This window comes from Canis aureus, chromosome 22 (genome assembly GCF_053574225.1).
Source record: "Canis aureus isolate CA01 chromosome 22, VMU_Caureus_v.1.0, whole genome shotgun sequence".
Classification (NCBI taxonomy): domain Eukaryota; kingdom Metazoa; phylum Chordata; class Mammalia; order Carnivora; family Canidae; genus Canis; species Canis aureus.
Genome location: NC_135632.1, coordinates 20,330,664 through 20,349,236, shown reverse-complemented (window position 1 = coordinate 20,349,236; position 18,573 = coordinate 20,330,664). Strand labels below are relative to the sequence as shown.

At 45.3% G+C, this 18,573-nt stretch overlaps 1 long non-coding RNA gene across 38 annotated transcripts in view; it reads right to left on the bottom strand.

The window, feature by feature from the left end:
- LOC144293854 (uncharacterized) overlaps positions 1-18,573 on the bottom strand; it is a 441,703-nt gene that overhangs the window by 309,271 nt on the left and 113,859 nt on the right. Inside the window, exons 1-2 of one of the 38 annotated variants that reach the window (XR_013361188.1) lie at positions 12,614-12,740; positions 10,984-11,042 (exon numbers count right to left, since the gene is read on the bottom strand). The exons of 34 other annotated variants lie outside the window; for them this stretch is intronic. This is a non-coding gene — a long non-coding RNA (uncharacterized LOC144293854). Of the gene's footprint in view, positions 1-1,116; positions 1,323-8,401; positions 9,594-10,983; positions 11,043-12,613; positions 12,757-18,573 lie in introns of those variants that run through there. 3 more of the 38 variants (XR_013361222.1, XR_013361221.1, XR_013361186.1) reach the window with 3 other exon arrangements.

The window sequence follows — 18,573 nt, the reverse complement described above, 5'->3', positions numbered from 1 at the left end:
CTCTATCTAAGTCTGAGTCTGTGTAACAGAGATAACAGTCTTTGTCTCACAGGGTTGTTGGGTGATTGAAGAGATAATGAGCATAAAGTAGGCAGCATAATCCTGGCTTGTGGTCAGCACTGAATGAAAGGCAGCCCATAATAATTGCTGACATCACTGAGCCCCTACTGTATGCAAGCACCATTCCCAATGCTCTACTCACACGTTCTCATAACACTCCTATGGGACAGCTCCGCTACGTTATCTATTTTACAGATGAAGAACCAAGGCACAGAGAAGTTCAGTAGCCCACCCAAGATCACACAGGCAGTCAGCAGTGAAGCCAGGGCTTGCACCAGACCATCTGGCTCCAGAACCTGGGCTATAGCCACATCAATAACACAGAATTGTCATTAAAAATGGAGAAGCAAAAGGAATATTGACAGACTATTTACATATCTGTGCACACACTCACACAAATAATAGTTCTGGAAGGATACACAATTTAAAAATTATAATGTTGTTTGCCACTGGGGAAGAGAAAGACAAAGAAGGGAGGATTTTTACTCTATATTTACTGTGGATTTTGAACCATGGGAAGGAATTGCCTGTTTTAAAAATGAATAAATTAAATTTAAATTTAAAAATAGAGGAATAGGGCAGGAAAGGCCATTTTCAATATATTTATTTCTGCAAGCATTTATCCCTGACATGATGGTGAAGGAAACAGGCTCGTGGACAGGTGACTGCAGAACATGCTGATAAATATCCATGTATGTGAGTATAATATGCTCTGCAAGCCCTGAGGAGAACCTGGAAAATTCTCCACATAGAAAGTCTGGGAGGCCTGGAGAAGGAGGAAACTCTAAGATGAGCTCCTTCCAGAACCCATGGCCTTGAATCAAGTCACACATGAAATAATAGTCTATGTTGATAAGCCTTACTGCCAGACACGGTACTAGGCCCTTCACACAGATGATGCAACTGAATTCAGGCAACATCCTTTTGAGGTGGGTACCATTACCATCATTTCTATTTTTCAGGTGCAGAATTGAAATTTGCACAGGGAAGGGCACACAGCTGGGTGATGGAACTGAGATTTGAAGGCAGCCTTTACCAGAAACCACTGCTTCTCACCTTAATCCTCTAATGGCAGCCTCTAAAGAGACTGAGGAATGATGGAGTATGCGAGGGTGGGACCTGAAGGCACAGAGTCCCTGCTGAGAGTCCAGGCAGTAGATGGGTTGTGGCCAGGCATGCTGATTGACTCCAGGTGGAGAGTCAATCCAGAGTCCCCATTGTGTGATGCCAAGGCCTGTTTCTCTGGGCATTAATTTCTGTCCCTGAAGAGCAAGGAAATAGAAGAGATGCTTTCTCAACATTGTCACTACTAATCCTATGAAAAAAAATTTTTTTTTCTGGTTGCCTTTTAGGTTTTATGATTATAGGCCTGATGGGTTCTGTCCTTAGAAAGTCCATCTGTGGATCTCTGGGTGGCACAGCAGTTTAGCGCCTGCCTTTGGCCCAGGGCGCAATCCTGGAGACCCGGGATCGAATCCCACTTCGGGCTCCCGGTGCATGGAGCCTGCTTCTCCCTCTGCCTATGTCTCTGCCTCTCTCTCTCTCTCTGTGTGACTATCGAAAGAAAGAGAGAAAGAGAGAAAGAAAGAAAGAAAGAAAGAAAGAAAGAAAGAAAGAAAGAAAGAAGGTCCATCTGATCCTAGGACTGCAGTTGTCCCTTCAACTCTGCAGCTGCTCCTCAGACCTCCCTTGAGCAGTACCTACTGGGTGCAAAGAGCTAGCTAGCTGCAAAAGAAATAGAAGCCTGGCCCCTGCTCTGGTGGGGAGGAGAGGCTGCCAGGGCCTTATTGCCTAATTGAGAAACATCCACAGAAAATAGTGCAAAAATCACATGGCTGCACAGGAACCCATTGCAGGCAGCACACACAAGGCTGAGCCCAAACCCCCAAGCGCTCCTTCTTAGAACACCTGGGTGCTGCTCTGCAGAGAAACTTCGTGCTGGGTTTAGCAGGTGCAAATGTAGCTTTCATGAGAATAGGTGGAAGGACATCACAGGTAGACACGGGAGTGAGAGAGATAAGAACAAGACCCCAGCCCTATTCTAGGCTGTACCTGAAAGGGATGGGAAAGAATCCTGATAACACAGGCCCCGGAGGAGGCAGATAGGGCAACTCAATGCAGGCCTAGGGAGTTTCAAGCTCCATAGGAAAAGGAATAGAGACTCAGTGGAGTTTCTTAAGAGAGGAAATAGCTTAATAAGAATCATCTGCAAAAAGATTATTTAAGAGCTATTCATGTCCTAAATGGATGACAATCAAAGTGTCTGAGCAGAAACCCAAATTATATAAATCTAATCATAAGGAGGAATATTTAAAACGAGGGAAGTATATAATGAACACATCCTATACTTCCTGCTCTGTTCAGGATTCCTGCACACCAGCATTTCAAAAGTACCATAATACTCATAATACTCATTTCAGAGAATGAAAATAGGTATTACACATATATGTGTATGTATGTATATACATATATGTTACAAATGTTTATGTATGTATATATATATGAGATATATATCCAATTTAAAAAATTAATACTAGCTAACTATAAGCCAGACACTATTTTAAGGTGATCCACAAACATCCTTTTATTTAATCCTCTCAACAACCTCACCCCTAGAGTAGGTGCCATTAACATTCCCATTTCACAGATGAGAAAACTGAAGCATAGGTAACATTAGTAACTTGCCCAAGATCCCTATGGAAGAGTACAAGTTTATTCCAGACAGTCTGGCTCCCAATCCTGTGCTCCTAACCATCAGATTATACCACTTGTCACAGTTTAGAAACACCAGGTTAAGCAAAATTGAACTGTTTTCCATTCCAGGAGATTTCTCAAAGCCTTTCCTTTTTTTTTTTTTAAGATTGATTGATTGATTGATTGATTGATTGATTGATTTATTCATGAGAGACACAGAGAGAGAGAGAGGCAGAGACACAAGCAGGCTCCATGCAGGGATCCTGATGCGGGACTCGAAGGCAGGCGCTAAACCACTGAGCCACCCAAGGATTCCCTCAAAGCCTTTCCTGATCTTTGCCACTTCAGTTGTGACTCAAATCCAGTTGACGAAGCCTGGGAGAAGCTGAGGATGTGAGAAACCCCACAAGGCACCCATAAAAGCGGGAGACATTACTTTCATTCCTGCTTCATGGTGAACATTGGGAGTTAGGGAAGAAGACAAGTCACCAGGGGGAGAAGAGGGCTACCATAGCTATTCTGGGCACGTAAGAATGAATAGGAGATGGGAGCAGTTGAAGCAGCAATTATTTCTCTAGGTGATCTCTTCTTCTGTGACAGAAGTCAGACACTGCTCCTTTGGTTGCTGGATCATGGGGAGGTCCCAAGAGTTCCAAGTCCAAGGACCCTGGGAGGATCCAGAGTGGTGGTAAGGTGGGCAGGGGCAAAAGCTAATAATTACTACCCAATACAGAAATACATCACTATTTTAACAACCATTGGTAACCAAAGTTACCAATACACTTTCATGTGTTCAGCTCTTGACCATTTCCAAAGCCCTCAATCTCATTTGATTGATGGAACAACTCTGAGCTCTCAGCAGGACAGAACTTCATCATTCTCATTTAACAGATTAGGAACCTGGGACTCAACCAGTGAGTAAAAGAAATGGCTCTAGAATGAAGTCAATCTGATACTCACAATATGGCCACAAAACTGAGATTCCTTTCCACCCCAAGGTTTGTCCTCAACTGAGGCATGATTTCCTTATGGGAAGCAGTGGCCCAAGGGGTATGCAGTTCTGCCCCAGCTGTGTCACTTTCTAGATGTGCAACCCAACCAAGTCCCTTTACTCCTCTGGATACCATGTCATCTGATAAGTTTTATGTGCACTGGCTCCCAATTGGCAAGGAAATTATGGAGGTTAAAGACATAATGTCAGACAGCCCCTGGCCCAGGAAGTGACACACAGAGAAAGTAATCATACAAAGCTCAGTTCCCTCTCTGAGAAAAGGTCAAGTTCACGCAAACTGGAAGCACTCAGTCAACAGGAGGAGACAGGTTCTGTATCTGTTCTACATCCACTGGCCCCCTCTGGCACCAGCATCCCAATGGTCCTTTGGGAACTGGCCTATCCTCAGCTGTGCTTCACCTCATCCCCTGCTCAGAGATGAGCACATGACCTGGTCAGCCAATTTTCTATCCCAAGGCTACAGTGATTGGTTCAGAAATGGACACATGACCCAAATCTAGCCATGAGATTCATTTTAGGTTTTATATTGAAACTGTAGGTAAATAGTTCCCCTTCTACTGGGCTTGAAGCTGGTAGAGTATAAACCTGGGCATAGGGTCCTGGGACCCGCCACACACCACCACGTGGACAGAACCTACATGTGATCCAACAGCAGGGGTGGCAGAGAGACCAAAAGGACACATCCCAACAGCACTGAGTGCTTAAAGGCGGCCATGCCCCTGAGTTAGGTATGTGCTAAAAGGTCCATTTTTATTTAACTTAGTTAAATAAATTCCATAATCCTACATAACTGATGAAAAGGAATACAGGGTTAATACTGAACAGTATGGGCAGCCTAGGTGGCTCAGTGGTTTAGCGCCGCCTTCAGCCCAGGGCGTGACCCTGGAGACCCGGGATCGAGTCCCATGTCCCTGCATGGAGCCTGATTCTCCCTCTGCCTGTGTCTCTGCCTCTCTCTCTCTCTCTCTCTCTCTCTGTGTGTGTCTCTCATGAATAAATAAATAAAATCTTTAAAAAAATACTGAACAGTATGTGTGTGTTGTGCTGGAGAAGAGGGTTAGACAGTGCTTACATACAGGTAAGAAAAGACAAAACACTAGAAACCTATACCCGGCAATTTTCTGCTGTACCCAGTACCCTCACATGAACACATTACATACTCCCCTACACATGAACAGACCCACATCCCACATATACATACACAGGCACACACCACACCCTCACACATAACAATGCCCACATATGTACATGGCCTCGGAGATCAATTAATCAAGACAAGGCCTTTCCGGCTCTGTTCTGCTCCCTGTCTCATTGCTTCCATCCACAGCCCACCACTGCAGGAGGGCCACATGGTGTTCCATCCCCCTCTGGGCCTGCAAGTCTCCCACTAGAAATCTCTCCCCCTTTGCTCCCTGACTGCCATGCCTCCCCCTCCTCTCAGCCCCACAGAACAGCTCTCCTACCTCAAAAAGCTGTCCCTGACTCATCCCACTCCATCCTTGCCAAGTTCCCGTCACCACTTGGCTATTTTGCACTTCTACAGAAGGAATAATTTGCACTTCACCCTGTATGGTTTATACATATTTTAACATTATTTTAGAGGCAGCATATTGAGGGGGGTGAAGAGGCTGGAGCCAGACCAGGCTGGGTTCAAATCCAAATGCACCTTCACACACTGTGGGACTTTGGGCAAGCAGTACCCATGCTTTGACTCTCAAGTCCCTCATCTGTGGATTGGGGATTTGACCACTATCCATGATACTTCCCTTTGAGCTTCTTACCAGGAAAGAAAAAGAGAAGACATGAAAGTTTTCATTAAACAGAAAAGAGGTGTCCGTGTCAGTGGTAAAGATGGGCATGTCTGTGGCAGTGTGGCAGCACTGTAACCTCCTGATGGCTCACTCCTGACCCCTTTGCCCTGCCCTCCTCCAGGCAGCCTCCTCTGTTGGATGTACTGAAGAGCCCCTCAGCAGGCTCACCAGTTAGCTGGCTCAAGCCACCACATGTTGTGAGCCTGTGGGCCCAGGGAGTTACTGACTCTCAGCCACCTGGTGGCGATAAAAGGCTGAGCTTCCCTCCTAAAATCTGTTTGGCTTGGACCCTTGGAGCCAGGAATACACACTGGAGCTGAAAAAGACACTTCTACCGTCTGCCCTTCACCTTGCTGGCTCTCCATTACTGCAATAGGAATTGCCAAACTAAAGAGAGAACGTGTTTGTGTGACTTTGGTCTGGAGAGAGATGGACACATGGTTGGCCAAGGAAATGAAGACACCAACAATCTATTGCCAGTACCATGCAGGTGACCAGCTGGTGCTGTCCCATGGGACCAGCTGGTCATGACTAGAGCGGAGTCTTTTGTCTCCTCCTGAGAAGGAAGCAGACCACCTAAGGAAAGACACAGCTTGTAGATACTATGAGCTGGAGGAAGGAGGGTTTGGTTCTCAAATGTGTCTGCATTTATATTCATTCACTCACTGGTTCCTGAATTCTTTCATTCAACAAACAAGAATCGGGTGCCTGCTCTGTGCCAGGCATTGTACTCAGAGCTGGAGGTGCAAAAATCAAATGAAACCTAGTTCTCTGTTCAAAGGAAACCCACATATAGTGAAGGAGGCAGATAATTAAATCCACTACTGTGAAGTGAGGTGATGAGTATTATGACAGAAAGTAGAACAGGAGGGGTTTACCCTAGCCTCAGGGATTCAGGGCAGGCTTGAGGGAGGTGAGCTGATGCTTGAACTAAGTCAGAAGTTGGAGGTGGCAAAGGGTAGAGTAGGAAGAGATATAAAATAAATAGAGACCCTTCCCAAAGGGGATTCTAATCTAATCTAGCTGAGTAGGAGCTGGGAGATGAGGAAGAGGAGGAGAACTCAAGACACATGGCAGATGCACAGAAGTACGGAAGAGCAAAATTAACTGGAGATTGGCAAGTAGATTGTGATGTCTGGAGCCAGGGGCCCTGGGAGAGAGGAGAGAAGGGTCTCAGTCGGCCTTGTGTGATGAGCTAAGGAGTTTAAGCTTTCTTCTAAAATCAGGAGACAGCCCCTGAAAGGAGGACATGACATGATCACATATAAAATTTCCAAGTAGTGCTTTTTGGGAATCAGAAGTTGCTGTTAGACTTCACCAAATAGAAAAGCAGAAACAAGATCAGGAAAATCCTCAAGAGTATGGTGGAAAAGATGCGAAGGAGAACCCATTTTCCTGGCTTGCTTCCTATATCTGAAACCTCTCCTCTTTTCTTTCTTCCTCTACTGACCTCTACATTTTGGTTTTCCTTGGGATTCTATCCTGGGTCCTTCTTGGGCTTTGCCTCACTCTGTGAGTGGGTCTCACAGTGTGGGCCAAGGACCAGCAGGATCAGCACCAGTTGGAGATTTGTTAGAAATGCAGAATCTTAGGCCTCACCCAGACCTACAGAATCAGAAACTTTGAAGTTGGGGACCAACACTCTATGTTTTAACAAGCTCTGCAGGTGATTCTACTGTATTCTTAAGTTTTAGGACAACAGAGTTGCCCCAACCATGGCTGCACATTATAATCATCCGTGATACTGTTAAAAAAAAAAAAAAAAATCAAAAGCCTGGGTCACATCACAGATGAACTGAGTCAAAGCCCAGGGACTGGGGATTCTAATGAGCATTTGGAGTTGAGGAAAAAAACCACTGGCCCAGAGTAGTGCTTCTTGGGCTTTAATGTGCAAATGAATTCCCTAGGGGTCTTGTTAAAATGCAGACTAATTCAACCCAGGCCTGGGGTGGGACCCAAGATTCTGCTTTTCTAATAAGGAGATGCCAGTGCTGCTAGTCTACAGACCTCACTTTGAGGTCCATAAGGCCTTTCACAGTCTCCTTGGACCATCAACTTCAACTACCACCTGTATGTTAGTAACACTCACTACATCTAGTCTCCCTTGGTCTTGAACTCCTAACCTGTAAGAAAGGTTTCCAGCTGAAGAACTCGGCCGAACCTCAAACTCAACTCTTCCCTAATTGACTTTATCCTGTCTACCCTCCGCCAAAATTATACCTACACTGCATGCTCATCATCCCATTGACTCAATCAGCCAAACCAGGCAGGGTGATGTCCTGAAGCCAAAGTAAGACAAAGTTTTAAGAAGGTATTGCTTGAAGAGGGCAACCCCAAAGCCCCAGACACTTGCCCCATTCTCTTTCCTGGGAATTCCGCCCCCCTGCAAAGGACCCACTTTCTAGTATTTGTGGGATTCCCAAGGGAGCCCTTGAGTGTGCTTTGCCAAGTCCTTGAGGGCTCTGTCACTACTGAGGATTATGACAAAGTCCCAGGATACTTTGGGGGAAGGTGACAATGACAATGTTCTTTAACTTAATTATACTTCCTTGTGTAGTACAGCCAGTCATTGCCTGAGCTCAGACTCCCCAGCTCTGCAGGATTTCTGAGGGTGGCCTGCAGGTGGCCCCATCAGTCCACCCCTGGCAACTGTGAGCACAGCCCTGTCAGTGACATGGCCCGTTGGCCCTAATTCCTTCCACTCAGGGCCTCCAACCACTTTTCATGCACCACAGTTTCAAGGCCCTGTTCTCAGGGCATCCTTTCCTATGGGTTCTTGACTTAGCATCTATATTCATTTCCTAGGGCTGCTGGAACAAATTACCACAGATTGGATGGCTTGAAACAACAGAAATTTCTTCTCTCCGTGTTGTGGAAGCCAGAAGTCCAAAATCAAGGGATCTGCCAGGCCACACTCCTTCCAAAGGCTCCAGGAGATAATGCTTGCTTCTTCCAGCTTCTGGTGGCTCCTGGTATTCCTTGGAGGTGACAGTTGTAACTCCAATTTCTGCCTCTGTCTTCATATGACCTTCTTCCTTTGTCTCTCCACCTGTCAAATCTTTCTTTCCTTTCTCTTAAAAGGATATCAGTCAATGGATTTAGAGCTCACCCTAAATCCAGGGTGATCTTATCCCAAGATTCTTAGCTTACTTACATCTGCAAAGACTCTATTTCCAAATGAGGCCATAGATACCAGAGGTTAAGAGTTGGGCATATCCTTTTGAGGAGGCATGATTCAAGTCACTACCGTGTCCATCTCTGTTAAAATATAGTGACCAGAAGAAAGCTCAATACTCTACTTCCCAGATATGAATGAAGGGGTACACACCCTCATTTCCTGTCATGTGAATGCCATGTTATTAATGCAGCCTAAAATTGTGTCCCTTCATTCTCACCTCCTGTCACCTCTGATTGATCTCATTACTGATAAACTGCATGCAGACAAAGTCTTCCCCACCTGGCATTTGTGCAATTGGTGCTTTTGAACCCAAATATAAAAGCTTACATATATCTCTATTAACTTTCATCTTATTGGTTTCAACCTGCATTCTAGACTGTCAAAACCACTTTGAATCGCCATTGTATTTTCAATTGCAGAATTTTCCTTTCCAACTTTCTATTATCTACAAATTCAATAAGCATGTCTGAGGCATGCAGAAGGGAAGAAACCCTGTGCTCAGGAGTCAGAGAGCTGGACACTAGTCTTACCCTTCTACATAACTATAGGAAAATTCTGTAACTTCTCTGGATCTCAATAAGATGACTTCCATGGTCTCTGCTAGCTCAAAATTCTATAACTACTCAAGTGTTTAAAAGTCCTAGCCCTGGAAGCAAGAAAACCTCTTTGTTTAAAGCCCAGTTCTGTGACATATAGGGTGACCTTGAACCAGCCACATAACCTCCCTCTGCATCAGTTTCCTCACCTGTGAAATGGGTGATGTTACAATATCAGTGTTAATAATTACATGATTATACTGTATACATATATATTACATATTATATATAGGCATATGGTTATAATAAATACTTAAGTATAAAGTACATAGTAATCATAGTATCTACCTCATGAGGTTGTTAGAAGAATTAAATTAATGGATTCACGTAAGGCGCTCAGCTTATGCCTGGCATATAAATAAGCACTCAGTGAATGTTAGCTATTTTATTCCAGACAAGCAATTAGAACAAAATTAATAGGACAGGACTATGATAGAATAAGATAGAATGAAAGAGTGAATCCTGTAAATGTTTTCTGGAAATACAGTGTCCAGATGTCCTGATTTTTGAGGCATGGTCCTGTTTTACTCCTGTTGTCCCAATGTAATTGCTAACAGTGCCCTGTACCAGACACAGGTGTGTGTGTGTGTCACAGATGCCCACTCAAGGAAGGACTTGCTGGCTCCCTGTGAAGAGCAGTTACCTGGCAATCTAGAGGGTTACATCCTTCAGGACCACTTCAGCTTCTGAACCAAAGGCAGTCAGTCTGGTCAATGGTGGTGGAGCAAGGGTCCAGCTCTTTCCATTCAACACAGGATTCTAATGGTCAATATTTTCCCCAGAGCTCCCCATTGGAATGACGGAGACTTGGCTAGGTCTGCACTGTAATTTCACAGCTCTCCCCATCCAATCCCACTTCCTCCTCCTCTTCCTTTCAGAGGTCTTACTCCCCAGTGAAACATTTGCCCTCCTAACTCCCTCTCAGTGCCTGCTTGCTGGAGGACCCAGCTAACACAAGCCCTTCTAGTTCTCAAAAAGTGAACTCATTTAGATGATAAATTATATGCTCACACTTAACTTTGCTCCTGCCCCACTTCAACTATCAGGGCTCCCCCAGTGATAAAATTATATACAGCAGTGACACCTGGGGGGCTCAGCCAGTTGACTCTTGTAATCGGCTTATGTCATGAGCTCAGGATCATGAGATCGAGCCCAGCATTGGGGAGTCTGCTTGAGTTTCTCTCTCTCCATCGCCCTCTGTCCCTCCCCTACACTTAACACACATGTGTGAACACACTCTCTCTTTCAAATAAATAAATAAACATATTTTTTTTTAAAAGAATTACATGCAGCACACATTTTACTATCTTAATCACAGATGTAACATGAGACTGCAAAGTCTCTAACTTGATCCAGACAGGGCCACATAGGGATCCCACTTCTGCTGACCTGTCTATCAGAGATAGCATTACTAACTCTGACCAAAATATGAGGTTAATTTGACAAAAGTCAGTGAACCCATAGTTAAGTTCAAATGATCATATCTTTCCTATGTTTTACCAAACCAGGTATCTAATACTCCAATGTAGGAATTTCTCTGGCTTCCCAGTCTGTGGCCTTGGTTCACATCTCCCAGTTCTCTCAGCAGGGTATATGGTTTGCTCTGGCTGGAGGCTTTCATTGTCTCCTTACCCCTCTCAGTCCTCAGCACCATCTCTGCACCTTCATCTTTGTGGTTCTGCATTTCCAGCCTGCAGGGAGAACTGTGTATTTGCAGGCTCCTGGATGCATGGCCCATCTTGACAGCCCTTCCCTGGGTACACAAAGGCGGCCGCCTCTTTTTTTTTTTTTTTCCAAAGGCCCCCTCTTGATGGACCTCTGCACGTCTACTTGCATGATCCCCCAGGTCCCCCGCCTCCATCCTGTGTTCAGTCTGCACTCCTCCCTCCCCTGACCCTCTGATCATCCAGGCTACTTCTGGGGCCCAGGTAAAGCCCCATCCCTCCCTGTGAGGCCTTTCCTGCCCCCAGAATGAGCCATGGTGACTGAATTCCATAGATCCAGTCCAGCAGACTTGACCAACCCTTTCCCTGCAAGTCACTCATCTTACTGGGTGGCTTTTCTGCCGTCCTGGCTATGTTCCCTGGACTCCCAGCATTCTCCTGTCAGTCTGAGGCCCTGCTCACTGAGGGCAGGCAGCCCATGGGTCCAACTTGCCCCAGTGGAAGAATGGTCCAGAGGATGAAGGCATTTTCTGCCCCTAAACTCTCCATAGCTCCTTTTCTTGAGGGAAGGTAGTTCTGCAAGATTAAGGGCTTCCTTTTACGTTGGTAACAGCCACAACGTCCTCCGGTCTCACCACACCTAGAGCCCAGAGAGATGGTCTGGCATCCTAACTGTCTGCAAGCTGAGACACTAAACCATTAGTAGGGGCTCTGGGTCCAGAGCAGAGGAGGGAGAAGGAAGGCTGAGAAGTTTAATGATCGACTTCCTGCTGGGGTGAAATTACCTCAAGAACATGGGGTAGCATTCACACATTCCTGCTTCCTTTTTGGCAGGCACCGGCAGTTCTCTCCCCCAGAGACTCACTTACTTTGCTATCCACAAAGATATTCCTTCTAGCCTTCCTAATCTTTCTCATTCATTCACTCATTGTGTGCCTTCTGTGTGCGAGGCAGAGTTGGGCTCTCAGCCTCAGACTACAGGGCCCAGGATCTAACTACCCTACTGCTCTCTGAAAGCATCTTGGTGTTTTTCCTCCTCCCTTCCAATCTTAAATCACCTGCTAGCAAGTGTATCACCAGACACCCCATCAGAAGAGCCTGAGGGAATCATTCTTGAAGACAGAGTGACCGTGGCTCAGTAATAATATTCATTCAGAGTGAATATTTCTCAGGTCCTTGTTATGTGCCAGGCACTGTGCTGACACCTGGTATACCGCTGAGCAGGACAGACATCACCCCTGCAGAGACCAGTATCTGAGGGAGACTTAAATAAATAGACCCATGAATAAGTTTATCACCACGAATGGAGAAAAGTGCTTGGAAGGAAAATAACAGGTTGTGAAACAGAGAGAATACAGGATTGGCTGGTAGGGGCAGGTCTCTTAAAGCTGAGCTCTGAGGGATGGTCAGCGCTGACTGGGACAGGATGGTGTGACCTCTCACTCCCTACCTGCCTTCTTCCCTCACCTTCCACCATGTTTGAGACCCAGAGTGGAGAGCCTCCCCCAGCCACTGCCTGGAGGACTCCCTCCTCATTTCAAAGTCCTGATCTCAAACAGGGGATAGGATTATCTCCAACCTCGGTTTTATAGCATTACTTGTTTTCCAAAGAGCCAGCTCATGGCATCTGCGGAAGTGCTCTATCGGGCCCAGGAGAGAGGGCAGCCGAGGAATGCCGCACCAGGACAGGAGCACAGCCTCCTTCCAGACAGGGCCTTTGGAATGGCTGCATTAAGAATGATTGTGGCAATAAAGTTCTATTAGCCATCTGGAACAATGGTGCACTCTCCAGGGCCAGGCGCTCAGTCGCCGATGGCTGCAGACAGATGTGCACAGAGAAGGGCTCTAAGGGACGGGAGCTGGTGACTGTCTGGGATGGAGGTCAGTTAGAGGGGGACCCCAGCCATGGCCAGTCTGAGTAGCAGGGCACCAGAGCACTACAGCCAAAACACCTGAGTGAATTCTGTTTCCATCTTAGATAAGATCCCCAAGAAAAATGTTAGGGTACTATCATTTAGAAAACAGCTTGCCTTTTCTCGGATAAATGTGAAAGATACAAATGAAGTATCCAAGATAATTAACAAGAAAGCTCCCTTCTCCTCCCAAAGCTGTTCTCTGACTCTCCCACAAGGGCAACCTGACTTGGGAGTCAGACAAACCCAGGTTCAAACTCAGGCATGGTCACTTAACTGGCTGTGTGACCCTGAGGCTCACATGGAATATCTGAACTTCAATTTCTCACATGGAAAATAAATGCAATGATCTGTCTCTTCACTAGCTTCTGGATGGAGCAAGTGGAGTGCTTAGCTACACACACACACACACATACACACACACACACACACCTCCTAAGGAGCCCTTTTAGGGCTACAGTCTTGGCCAAAAGTGGATGGGAATGCAGTTGAGGCTGACAATGAGGGAGAAGCATAGAGAGCCCTGATATCCTGAGCCCATTTCAGGTACCTCTGTCCCACAGTTTATGGGGACGGTTATTCTTTGGCCATGTGCTTCCAGCCCTCACCTCACTAGAGTGAATTAACAGGAGCATAAACACAGGTGTCACTATGATTTATGGAGTAATTAATAAACAATTAAGGTGTCTTGGAGCACAATTATGCATTTTATTTCAGCTGCCTTGTGTGGCAACGACTTGGCTTACCCACAGTCAGGGCTGAAGATAGCGCCTGGCCTGTGGTGGTGGGTGATCTGGAAAGCTATGTGGGTTTTATGTAAAACCAGGGTGTGGGGCCAATACTTCCTGAGAGACATAATGTCAAATGAGCTGCCCTCAAAGGCAACCAGCCCTAAACCTACCTTTTCCATGTCTCTGCATGGGCTCTGCATCATCCAGGGGGTGGAGAGGCTTCTCCTGGAGCTGCCCAGGAGATCCCAAGGCACACAGACCCATGCTGGCACTGGCTGCCACTACTGTGAGCATTCTTTCCAGGCTTGTGTGAAGCTCTATTTCTAACCTTGGAACCTACCTGTGCCCTACAGAAAAGAAGGCAGCATCAGTCACCTCCTCTCACTAGGTCAATGGCTACCCCACCACTGAAACCAACAAGGCTCCCTCCCTCCACCACCATTCTGGTCCACTTACTGGTTCCCTCCACTCAGGGGCACTGCCAGATGGCCCTTGTGGGCATGTTCCTTCACCCTCTCCCTGCATCTATTTCCACCAGTAACTCCTATCTAGATGCCTCCCACCCATTCAACCCCACTGCCACCACTCCTCATCTTAAAACCCTTTACTGGCTTCCCATTGACCTTAAGCTTACATCAGCCTATATGTCACCCACCCCACCTCAATTCCACCATGGCAATTCACCCCACTCCTCACCCATGACACGGCCCTGCCCTCCTCTTCATCCTTACAGGGAACCTCTCCTGGTCACTCTGTGTGCCAAACCAAACACAAACATTCTCCCTCACTGGACCAACTCAACTCCTGCTGTCTCCTCTGACTTGCTGGGATGCTCCCCTCACAACCCACCACTTCTGTACTCTTGCCATCCACCCCACCAGGCTCCCTCCTTCCACTGGTCCAGGCTGGTGATCTCCCCACTCGTTTCACCATCCCAAATCCAAATCCATCTGTGAGAACCCAGTTTCTGAGTCTCTTTTTCCAAGAAGCCTTCCCTGGCTAATCTGGCCCATACTGACCTCTCCTACCCTGCCTACCTTCAATGCCTCAAAACTTCAGACAGTGTCAGTACTATGCCTTTTTGTCTTTGTCTTGTTTTGTTTTTGCTTGCTACACTTGGCTGTGAGGTTGTATGGCACTGAGGGCATGGGCTCAGCTCCCAGGCAGAGGCAAGCCTGCGTTCGAGTCCTGGCTCCATCACCTATCTGTATGACCTTACGCAAACTACTTAAACTCAGCATTTTTTTCTATATCTGTAAAGTGGGGATCATTGTTTTAAAGAATAAATGAGCTAACATGCTTAGCACAGTGCCTGGTGTGGTAAATGCTCAGTGAAAATTAGCTTTTATTATCACATGATCTCGCACGTGCACATACACACAATCTTTATAATGAGATTTTTAAATGTCATAAAGGCAAGGACCCATTCAAATATGTTCCAAACCTAGAAAGAGACAAGCTGCCATTCAGAAACCACTCCTCTGGATCCTACATTGACACTAATCCCATCTTTTGCTTCAAAGTCTCCTTGTTTCCTCCCACTTAAACTCCAGTTTTAAGTATTCATCTATAGCTGACATCCCAAAGTCCCTGAAAAATATACCTCTCTGTGGTTCCAGGTTCAGGTGAGAATCAAGCTACCAGGTAAAATACAGGATGCTCATGCAATATTTGAGACATACTTATGCTGAAAAACTCACTCTGTTAACATGAAATTCAGATTTAACAAGGCATCCTATGCTTTTATTTGCCAATTCTGGCAACCATAGGCGGAAACTTCTGAGGCACCTCCAGCCATACAGCACTGTCTCGTTTCTCCCATTGGGAAATTCCATTGCAACCAAATTGGTTTCCCTGAGGTCCTCTCATATAGACCTGGGATTATGTTTATTATGGCCAACTCAATTCTTCAGTAAACACATCTAAATGCAAATAAGCATTAAAATCCACATAATGGTTTTAACAGCCTTCCTGACATTCTCTCCACTCCCTGCCCTTATGAGTCCCTGCCTTTATCACATCAGGAACACACATACATTCATAAAGGAAAAATAAATAAGATTGATGGGGGCTAGCTACAATAATATTTAAGGTCTCTTCCAATTTTGACCTTGCGTGTAGAATGTGGTGGTATGCTTACCGGTATCTTGTATGTCCAGAATGCCCTAAAAGATGATCATTATATTGACTGGTAATAGAATTCTTAGATCATAATCCTCTTCTTTTGATATTGGTAAATATTGTTCCACAGATTTCTGGCTTCCCGTATTGCAAATGAGTCTAAAGTTCTTTCCTTTGGAAACAACTCACTTTTTTCCATCAACAGCTTGCAAAATTTTCTCTTTTCCTTGGTAGCTCAGTGATGTCATTTGATGATGTCTGTTTGCAACTATCCTGGAATCCTCAGTGAGCCCATCTATACTCAAGACCATGTCTTTCTTTAGTCAGGAAATGTTTCTTCTGTGATTTCTTTAATTATTATTTCTCTATCCATCTTTCTTAGCTTTTTGCTCATGATCTCCATATCTTTGTTTTTACTTTGTAAGCTGTTTATCCCATATGATTATCCATGCTAATTTGGTACCCAATAGCGACCAGTCCTCTGTACAGTTTGCCTATCATTTTTAAAATTTTTAAAATTTTTATTAGTTTTTTAAGATTTTATTTATTTATTCATGAGAGACACAGAGAGAAAGAGAAACAGAGACACAAACAGAGGGAGAAGCAGGCTCCATGCAGGGAGCCTGACCTGGGACTCCATCCCTGGTCTCCAGGATCAGGCCCTGGGCTGAAGGCGGCGCTAACCCGCTGAGCCACCCAGGCTGCCCTATCTTTTTTTTTTTTTTTTTTTAATTAAGAAATTGCATGGGACACCTGGGTGGCTCAGAGTTGAGCGCCTGCCTTTGGCCCAGGGTGTGATCCTGGAGTCCCAGGATCGAGTCCCACATCGGGCTCCCTGCAGAGAGCCTGCTTCTCCCCCTGCCTATGTCTCTGCCTCTCTCTCTCTCTCTCTTCTCTCATGAATAAATAAATAAAATCTTAAAAAAAAAAAAAAGAAATTGGCCTTTGGTTGCTTTAGAAAATTAATGTTTTCTCTAGTTTTCCTTGAGAAGTCTTCCCTCTGTTCTACTAAATCTCTCTCCTGCCTCATCATTTTGTGCTACCTGAGTAAAAGCCACCTGTTCTAGTTGTTTACTAAATTCCCTGAAGTGCATGATAAGTTTTCTTTTTCCACTCATTGTATGTTCCCTGGGCACTCAGGCAGTTTGGGCTGTGGAGGGTCACTCCAACAAGAAGGCATCAAAAAGATGGTGGATTTTTGTCTCCTAGTAGGCTGGCAATAAATGAGCTGTCAAATGATTACCAATCCCTTCTCTTGAGTGGAATAAGGAAGCAACTCTGCCCCAAATGTCCGCTCTTAGAGGTCAGAGGGCTAGTCTTCTCTTACTCTGCACCACTGGTCAGCAAGGTCAGGCAGCACTTCCAGGAACCACATGTATCTGACATTTGGTCAGCATCTCTGAAGAACCTTTGGGCTTTTTAACAGCTAAGCCTCTCAGGGGGTTGTGAAATCCCATCTTTCTCCCAGTCCCTGAGAAAGCAGAGCCTTCTCTACCAGGGTCTCTCTGTCCTCACCTGAACCAAATTCCCAGTATCACATGTGCTTTGGGCTCACCAGCAGATCTATCCACCAGTTTGTTAGTCCACGGAGGGAATCACTATGGAAAGGGCCTGGAGACCACAGGCTGGGGGCTATCTATCCTCAAGAAACTAGCTGCCCCCAACCTCCACTGTAAATATTACTGTCCTGCCTCTTTATCACTGTCCTGGAAAGAAAACAGTTCTTCTGGGATAGCTGAGTGAATAGTTCCTTTCAAGGCAGTTATGGGAGAGCAGGAAATAACTTGAGTTTGGAATTGAAAGACTTGGGTTTGAGATCCAACTCTAAGCATTTTGTAAATGTTGAAGTATGTTTATATGTCACCATGAATTATCTCTGTAATCATATTACTGAACAAGACTCATTCCAGACCTGGGTCCTGAGCAAGGCCCTCTCAGTACTCTCCTGGGCAACAGTTATTTTTCTGCAGAGCACTCTACTCAAACTCTTTAGGGAAAGGGAACCATGATAAATCAAAGACTAAATAACAATAGCAGAGGCTACACCATATTTTCATAGCATGTTTATGAGGACATCATATGGAACAGAGCTAAAGGGCTTACTGAAGTCAGGATATTTTACGTCTATTGCTTTTGCCTTATCTTCCAGACCTGTCATTCTGACATTGGAGGAAATTAAATTGGTCTGATGTAATTGGTTCCCTGCACAGTCACATTGGTTTTTTTTTCCAGTACCCTCCAGTTTTCTGGTATTTGTAAATTAATTATTGAATGATTTGTTGCAATATCTCTCTCAGGATAATAGTGCCTGTCACAGCACATGACATTTATGTTTTTGTTTCTTGGCAATGTGTGCTACGTAAATGTAAATTATTATCGTTGGCCTCTATCAAAGGTATCAGATAATCGGGCATGAGGATGAGTGAACAGGTTGGGCTTTCCCTCTGAGTTGGATATCCTACACATCAAGAACTCCCTCTGGGAAAGGAAGCTGTAAAAAAAAAAATCTATCCTCATCTAATTTGTAAGATATATTCATTTTCCTCTTCCTTCTTTCCCTCTTCTCATTCATTTTGTTCACCAAGTAACACACCTGTCCAGGAAATATTTTTTCAGAGTGAAGACACCTTTGAGCTCACTTGATCATTTGACCCGAGCAAGTTGTGAGAAGTCTCTACCTTGCCCCAACATCTGCCAATTCAGGGATATTAGAAGCCAAAGCCAAGGCCCCAAGTCTCAATCACTAACTACAGATAGCAGTCTGTGGCAACTTTTAGGGTCTGTTATGGAAGA